The sequence below is a fragment of the Lolium rigidum genome, chromosome 6 (genome assembly GCF_022539505.1).
Source record: "Lolium rigidum isolate FL_2022 chromosome 6, APGP_CSIRO_Lrig_0.1, whole genome shotgun sequence".
Taxonomy (NCBI): domain Eukaryota; kingdom Viridiplantae; phylum Streptophyta; class Magnoliopsida; order Poales; family Poaceae; genus Lolium; species Lolium rigidum.
This window is the reverse complement of record NC_061513.1, coordinates 108,035,264-108,043,989: the sequence shown is the minus strand read 5'-3', so window position 1 is coordinate 108,043,989 and position 8,726 is coordinate 108,035,264. Positions and strand designations below refer to the sequence as shown.

Below are 8,726 nucleotides of genomic sequence, written 5' to 3'. Positions count from 1 at the left end.
TTCTCTGCAAAAAAACAACACTCAAACAGTTTTAACTGTCGGTGTCCGAGTCGGACTCGCCGGTGTGGTAGTGCCTCCGGCACGCTGTGTCGTCGAAGACCTTGACGATCATCTCGCCGCCCCCCTCGTAGACGAAGGTGAGCTGGCAGGCGAGCTCGAGCGCAAGGTCGCGGGCAAACTTGTCCCACCCCGTGTGCAGGTACATCTTGCCATGCCCGTGGAACAAGACCTCGACAGGCCACCGACAGAAGTTGCAGCTGGCCTCCCGTAATTGTAAGTGCGCTAGCTCGACGCCATCGATGAACTCGGCGAACTTTTCCGGGAGCCGCTTGATGCCGAGTGGGTCGTCGTCGATGCGGAGGAGGACTCGAAGCACCGCTCCTCCTGCGAAGACGAGGAGGGCGCACGCAACAGCGACCGTGGGGCCGTAGCTGCTCCACCACGGCGGCCCCTGCCCCTGCCCTAGCCCCGGGGGCGCCCAGGCCCGCGGCCTCGATCGCCTCGCTGGCCACCAGGACCCACCATGGACTTCCTCGCGGGGCTGGCTGCGTTGCAAGAAGAGCTAGGCGGCGCTACGGTGGAGCTTGTGGCGGCTAGGGTTTGTGTGGAAGAGTGGATGAAGAGCGCGCACCCTCTTTATATAGGCCGGAGGCAGGCGCCAGCCTGCCCTAGCCCCGGGGGCGCCCAGGCCCGCGGCCTCGACCGCGTCGCTGGCCACCAGGACCCACCATGGACTTCCTCGCAGGCTGGCTGCGTTGCAAGAAGATCTAGGCGGCGCTACGGTGGAGCTTGTGGCGGCTAGGGTTTGTGTAGAAGAGTGGATGATGAAGAAGAGCGCACACCCTCTTTATATAGGCCGGAGGCAGGCGCCAGTCGCGGGACGCGTGGCGTCGCCATTTACTGCGTTGGCGGAGGTGGGCGGCGGCCGCTCGGCAGGCGAGGCATCGCCATTAACGTTGCGCAGACTGCCGAAGCGATGCCTCGGCGACAGTCGCTGGCGCTCCTGAGAAGACGCATCGACGCAGGGTCGCTGCCAGGCGGGCCCGACGAATCGTCCGCTAGATGTGAGTGTACACTTTGCGCGTCCGCGCAGCTTCCGCAGAGACGCATCCGAGGCATATATTTAAGTCAGGTTTGCATCATCACAGACGGTCCAGTCATTTTGCGTCGCTCCGCTGGAGGTGATACCAAACGCAGCGGATGCAAACAATCGATCAGCGTCCTTTGCATCTCCTGTTGGAGATGCCTAAGAACATGCCGGGAATCCGCCAAATAGAGGCGCTACGCCGCTCACACATGTTTGTGCATGGCTTAATTCTTGTCAGCAAGGTAAGGTGGTAAGTTTTTTAGTTGTGTTAAAATTTGGAGAAAGTGGGCACCCTTGTAAGTCAAGGCGCCAACTAAAACATTTCAGAGTTTATGGAGTAAAGTAAACAATCCCCTAAAATAGAAACATTAGATTTTGCACTTGCGTAATACACTCGGTACACCGGGTTGCACGCTTCAAGCCGCGTGCAAGGTGTGTATCTACTAACAACAATTAAATCGAGCAACAAAAGAAAATTTAGAATTCTTAGTAACACTATAATTGTTCTAGTTTTCTAAAGTTTCGGTCTATGTATTGACACATAATATTTACCTATAAAGCTCCTAACATGTTAGAAAACATCAAATCTCCATTTAAGAATACCATGAACTGAAGTGTAACGGTGCATGTGGTACATAATTCTTACAACAAGTTTATTTTGATGAATTTAAGTGAATATGTTATGGGTTTTATCATAGAATATACTATTGTTCTAAGAAGTATGTTACGTCCATGAGACCAGCAATTGTATAAACATGGTTATATCCAATGTTCTTTTCTAACAAAAAATAAAGATTAGTAGTCCTTACATTTGTTAAAAATACTCTTCAAAAGTAATCTATGTACAATTTTAGTAAAATGTAGAAATATCGAATGTCGCATGGTCGATTTTACAACAAGATATACAAATGAAGGGGATTCACTTTCACCTATCTGGAGACCATGGGTTGATACATCTATGTTGATTATAACTATGTGAGCCCTTTCTTCTATAAACATATAGACCTCTTGTTGGCAGCATTAGTATGCCTCCTTTGATTCATAGGATAGAAAAAACATAGGAATAAAAAAAAACATAGGATTGAAATATCATGCATACTTGAATCCAATGAAAAGACCAAATATGTTTGATTGTAGCAAATAAATATTTTATGAGATATGACCTAATTTTTTTCTATAGGACTTACACTACAATATTCTTGTAGGATTAGTTTCTCTAGGTTAGATTCCTATAAATTAAAAAACTTGTGTAGAATTTTTTCTGTAAGATCCAAATTCTAAATAATTTCTATATAAATCAAACGAATCAAAGGAGGTCCATAATGTTATTGTTAGGGAATAGCAGCACTAGTTTCTTTTGTCATGGGGACAATCTGTGTGTCTAGTGTTTCATCATCAATTGTATTTGTCTTATAGGTGCGGTTCAATATTAAATACTTTGAAAGCTAAAACTACCATACACGGGACATACACGGGACTTATACAAATGAAAATATAAGATACGATATCATAATTGTTTTTTCCATATTCCTACGGAATAAGATTTTTTTTACGACCCTGCAAAACTTGGATAGGCCCGGGAAACCGTTAAAACGAAGTGGATATAGAGATCTTTTACGCCGGTACTACCATCACGGTCGGCAATGGCCGCAAGACCACTTGATGAAAATATTGATGATGATGGAGGCTAACGGCTAATGGACAATATTCGGCTAAGTCAGCTTAGGAGGTGTAATTATTGGGTTCTATCTCATGAGACATGAACAATGGTTTGGAAGCTTAGCTTGCCACTCAAAAAATAATTTGGGTGGCAGATAGGTTGGAAAAACTTGGTGGCTAAATTGTGGTCTTTGCTAGTTTTGCAAATAAATTATATAGTCGGTGGCACATCACTTTGTCAATTGTCGATAGACAACTCGAGTTAGAAGATCATAAAGAAGTGGATGGGCATCCATTTTATTCAATCTCAACAACGGCACGAGGCCGATCACTCGATATCAAGTTAGTGGGAGATGATGATGGTGGGTGCTATCGTGGGGCGCAAGGCGTTAGCCTTCCTGACCTTACTCACTAAAACACCTTCATCACCTTACTCACTTCGTGGGATACTAAGAATGAGCCAAATGAACGAGTTTTTCATAACCAACATACGCCATCCTTTTGTGTTGCTAGATAAGGTTAAGAAAAAAAAACCACTTGTGGGATATCGTGGGAGCTAAACGGTTGGCGAACTGATGCTGAGAGAGTAGGCTTTTGTAATAGTAACCGTCTGGAGGGACCTAAAATTTTGGCTCTAGGGTGCGCCAGAACCCGTTTTGAACAATAAAATTAAAACAAATACTAAAAATAACATAAATCATGTGGGTAGAGAATGTATCCTGGTATGTGCATGTCAAGTTTGAACAAAAATATAAAAGTATGTAACCTACACAAAAATAACACATTGTACTACTCGCAATATAAAAAGTACTCTCTTCGGTCGAATTTAATCGGACGCTGGAGGGGTACATGTGATGTGAGAGCTGAAAGCAACGTGTGTCAATTAAATCAGTCCCGAGGTAGTACATGTATACTATTTCCGGTATAACAAAGTTCTGTTTTCTCTTTTTCTGTAGGTCACATGTGGTGGTATTGTTTCTTGAAATTTTGCACGGGTAATTATCAAGGTGACATATACACATGTGAATTATTTTAAAATTTTATGAAACATTTAGATAGTTTTAAAAAATGAAATCAGGTGGGCGGGCACCCAGGTTCTCCACCATATTATCACCGTTTGGACTATCTTGTCAAACTTCTTTATTAATAGCATTTGCCCCATTTTTTAAAATCTTGTAGGAACCATATCCTCGAAAATACAATGTTTTCTGGTGTTCAGCTCTGAGCAACATCATCACACATCCATTCACACAATTTTAACCGATCTTGATGCATTCAAAATTCTTTATTTATTTGGAAAAGGGGCCTTTGCCGCTCACAAAGCCACAGTACATTTGTAGATACGAGTTCTACTTTAGAGAGCTTTCCCAAAAGGCAATCACACCACAATGAATTCAGTCAATGTTACTCACAAGTCACAACGGATCAACAATTTTCTACGGCATCTTGCTTGGATGCCATCAAATCAGGCGTTTCATCAGCTTACCCACACCTCGGTCTCAGCTATCACTGCAACATAGGAGCGCCATGGACAAGATCACGATCATTAGCACCGTTGCTCCAGAGCTGTTTCCATTGCATCCTATCTACCTACCTCAAATCTCAGCCATTAAGACGAGAGAGTGACACATTGGATGATGATGATCTCAGTACCTCAGACTGCACGCATCAGGATAGCGACACCTCCTGCCACCGCAGCTTGCGCCCATGTCCACCACCGACCCTTTTCCATCACAACCAAACGAGGAAATCAGATAAGAAACGTAATATCACGAAGAAAACAACAAATAGATCAGTGCAGAAAAGGACACCGGTAGGGGACTACATTCTAGATGCGCATCTTGCAAGAGCACTAGTGCTTTCAACAAGTGTGTAGTAACAAGTGAGAACTGCAGTGAAATCTTCAGATCTAGTAATATCGTCTAGAGAAAATATCTCCCAGATGGTTAGGGCTCCTTTGATTTGAAGGATAGGAAAAACATAGGAATAGAAAGGTATAGGATTGGAATGGCATGTCTACTTGAATCCTATAGGAAGATGAAGTTTGTTTGATCGTAGCAAATGAATTTTTCCATGAGGTATGGGCTAATGCTTTTTTCCTATAGGAATTACACTACAAGATTCCTATAGAAATTTTTCCTATAGGCTATGTTCCTATGAATCAAACAACATGTATAGGAAATTTTCCCATAGGAACCAAATCCTACACAATTCCTATGCAAATCCTTTGAATCAAAGGAGCCCTTAGTTAAGCTCCCAGGAGCATCGGTGAATTGCAATCCGGGAGTTTTGTAATAATTCTTGAAAGAACTAGACAGTTTTCTGTTATCTGAGAAATCCTGTCGAGCTCCCACCTAAAAGTGCGGTACTAGTGAGAAGATGAGAATCTTGTTGATGGTGACCGAGTGGTCAGCTAATTTTCAAGGTCAAAATCAGCAAGATCCACTTTGCCAGCTCGCGGAATCAGCATCAGTGCGGAATAAATAATCGATGCTGATGTCGATTATGAAGCAAATTTTCTAATTGAACGATCTGAATCTCGCGCAGGCAGACCGTGGTCAACCTACAGCATGTGCACGCTTGAATGGTAAAGTAATACTAACGAGCAATGATGCAATCACCAAAAGTGGCATCTCTTTTGAGCAGACACGACCAAGAGATCAATGCATCAAGCATGCGAGCACGAGCAATCGATATAGAGGAAGAAGAAATAGAAGCTCACCGTAGGTAGTCGCGAGGCAGCGGAGATGTCGTAGTAGCCGTTGTCTCCGGCGGTGGTGTTGTCCCCAGCACCGCCGCCGCCGGGGACGTGCGCGGGGATATACGTGAGCTGGTACACGGGCGTGCTGTCGGGGTTGAACAGTCCGTAGTGGCGCTCGGACGCCGGGCCGGGCTTGGTGTTCTCGTTGTAGAGCGCGAAGACGTAGACGCGGAGCGGCACGGCGGGCTTGAGCGGGGTGCCCTTCCACTGCGCGACGAGGCGCATGAGGTTGCTGTTGTACCTGGCGGCGTTCTGCGGGGTGGCGGCGTCCTTCTCGGCGGCGTCGCCCGCGGAGGGCCAGCCGGTCTCGGAGACCCGGATCTCGACCGTCCGGGCCGCGGCGCTGTTGGCGGCGGCGATGGCGTGGTAGGCGGCGTCGACCTGCGCGACGAGGAGGTTGGGGTAGTGGAGCCCCGTGCCGGCGTCGGGGACGCCGGGGTAGGAGGGCTCGAGGAGCGCGTAGTCGAGGTGGATGCCCTTGGGGTCGTCGGAGTAGGCGAAGTAGGGGTAGGCGTTGACGAGGAAGGGGGAGCCGGTGCGGGCGTGGAAGTCGAGGATGGGGCAGAGGACCGGGAGGAGGTCCTTGCGGAAGGCGCCGGCGGAAGGTGGGTAGGAGGTCCCGAGGATGCCGAGGTTGTGCGCGGTGGTGACGGCGATCTGCTTGTCGAGGTTGGCGGCCGCGAGCGCGTCGTGGAGGGCCTGCATCGCGGGGAGCAGGTTGCGGATGAGGGCCGTGTCGTTGCCCGTGAGCACCTCGTTGCCGACGGTGAGGGCCACGATCTTGGTGTCCGGGAGGGAGGGGAGGATGTTGGACTTGAGCCAGGCGGTGGCGCCGGCCGGGTCGGTGACGGTGGCGAGGGCCTGGTCCGGGACGCCGACGTAGAGCTCGATGCCGGTGCGAGCGAAGGCGCGCAGCGTGGGCGGGTCCGGGTCGTAGAGGCGCACGCGGGCAATGCCGAGGTTGCGGAGCAGCGGCAGCGCGGCCTGCGGCGGCGGCAGGTTGTTCCCCACGCGGCCGTAGTTGATGCCCAGCAGCGGCACGTAGGTGGCGCCCGAGGCGGGCGCCAGCGAGAGCACGAGCGCGCACAGCGCCGCCACGGCGAGATGGATGGCGCCGGTGCGGTGCTGGGGCCGAAGGCAGCCGAGGCGGGGCGCCATTGGAGGAGTGGTGGAGCGGGGTGAGATTTGCAGGGGCTCGTCGGGTTTTGGAATGGGGAGTGATTGAGGAGGGAGTAAGATTTTGGGGTCAGCAGGTGATCCAGCCAGGTAAAGTTACCACCTGAGACGGGCAGGACAGAGGAGGACGATGTGATGAAGGCCTCGAGGTGTGAAAATATACTCCCACATGACGCGTAGGTTATTCGGGATGTGGGACCCGAAGATAGCGAGACGGATTTGGTTTGCTACTGGTGTTTATTTGCTTCCCAGCAATGGGAGGAGCCGTTACTAGTTGGGACTGGAATCCAATGGGCAATGGACGGCGCTAGAGGGAGAGACTGTGGCCGTGGACCGTTTTGCCGCAACGGCTGTATTTCCCGGGGAGCACAAGCGCATGGGAAACGTTGGTGGCTGTACTGCGCTGCAGCGTACTACACGTGACGGGCAGGGAAATGGGGGGAGCCGAGCCACGCTAGCAGACATGACGAATCCGGCATTGACATTTTTTATGCGGTACAAGGATAAAGAATAAACAATGAATTGATTTTCCCAAGGCATGGGTAAAGCAAAGAAATACCATAGGAACGAGTGTGGAGTTCAGGTTCTATGGAGCCATTTAAAAAGAATATATACAACAAGAAAGACTTTGTGTTTCGAGTTGTGCCAAATCCATAAAATTATGGATATGAAGTAATGAATAGTCTTTCAAATCTCCGAAATTTATCGGATTCTATCATCTTTGTGAGGCGGGGGATTGGGTTTTTGAGATTTCCAACTCTTTAATCAAGCCATGTTGGCTAAGCATGGATGGAGATTAATTACTAGTCTATGCGCAAGAGTACTAAAAGGTAAATATTTCAATAACACTGATTTCATGTCCGCGAGGAAGAAGAGAGGGAGCTCTCATACGTGGAATGCAATCCTCCATGGGAGGGAAGCATTGTGGAAATGTCTTATCAAGAGGGTCGGTGATGGTTCATCAATCAGAGTTCGGGGTGACCCTTGGATCCCAACTAATCAATCTCTAAAACCCCTAGTCAGGTCGCCAGAAGCCGATGTTACCTTGGTCCAAGAACTTATTGATGAGGACTCGATAACATGGAAAATGGAGAAATTGGAGAAGAATTTTGAGCCCGTGGATGTGGAGGCGGTCTGTAATATTCCTATTGGAAGGTTTACAGAAGATGAGTGGGCGTGGGCATATGAGAAGAGCGGGTATTTCACAGTGAGATCGGCTTACAAGTTATTGGCTGCACCGCGTCTTCAAAATGGTAATCCTTCTACGTCAGATGTTAATTCCACTGTCTGCTCTGGAAGTTGAAAGTTCCACCGAAAGTCTGCACATTCTGGTGGAGAGTAATTTATGACTTCATCACCTGTCGACAGAAGCTCAAAGAAAGGCACATGGAACGTATTGGATTCTGCAAAACTTGTGGTGCTAAAGAAGAGACTACTTACCATGCTTTATTTGAGTACACTTGGGCTCGTCTATTTTGGCAAGAAATCAAGAAAGCAACATCAATCAAATTACCCTGATTCTTGGCCTACTGACATGCTCAATGAAACTGTGGTATTGGAGGAACATGCATCGGTTATTTTATGTGGGGCTTGGGCAGTTTGGACGGAGCGGAATGCAATATGGCATAGAGATGGTAGACGATCACTTCTCCAATCTGTCCGATAGGCAACAGAGACAACAATAGATTTACGACAGACTAGGAAGGAAAAGAAGTTTCAACCCGCAAAAAAACTTGTACTTTGGAGACCACTGGAGCTTGATACAATCAAGATCAATGTTGACGCTGGATTTAGATCAGATTTTATGGACAATAGTACTAGTGTGGTGATCCGTGACAACTCTGGTAAACTACTAAGAGCCTCGGCAAGATGGTTTGATCGAGCAGTGAATGCATTGATCATGGAGGCAGAAGCGGTGCGTGTGGGGATTCGGCTAGCGCATGACATGGGCCTTCAACGTATTATCCTAGAGACAAATGCTCTCGAAGTTGTCAATCTAGTCAAGGAAGAAAGAACTAGTAGATTAATAATTGCTAGTATTTG

General features: G+C 48.0%; 1 pseudogene; it reads right to left on the bottom strand.

Annotated features, from left to right (window-relative positions):
• Positions 1-4,414: 4,414 nt before the first annotated feature.
• Positions 4,415-6,665, bottom strand: LOC124663085 (annotated as a pseudogene).
• Positions 6,666-8,726: the final 2,061 nt, after the last annotated feature.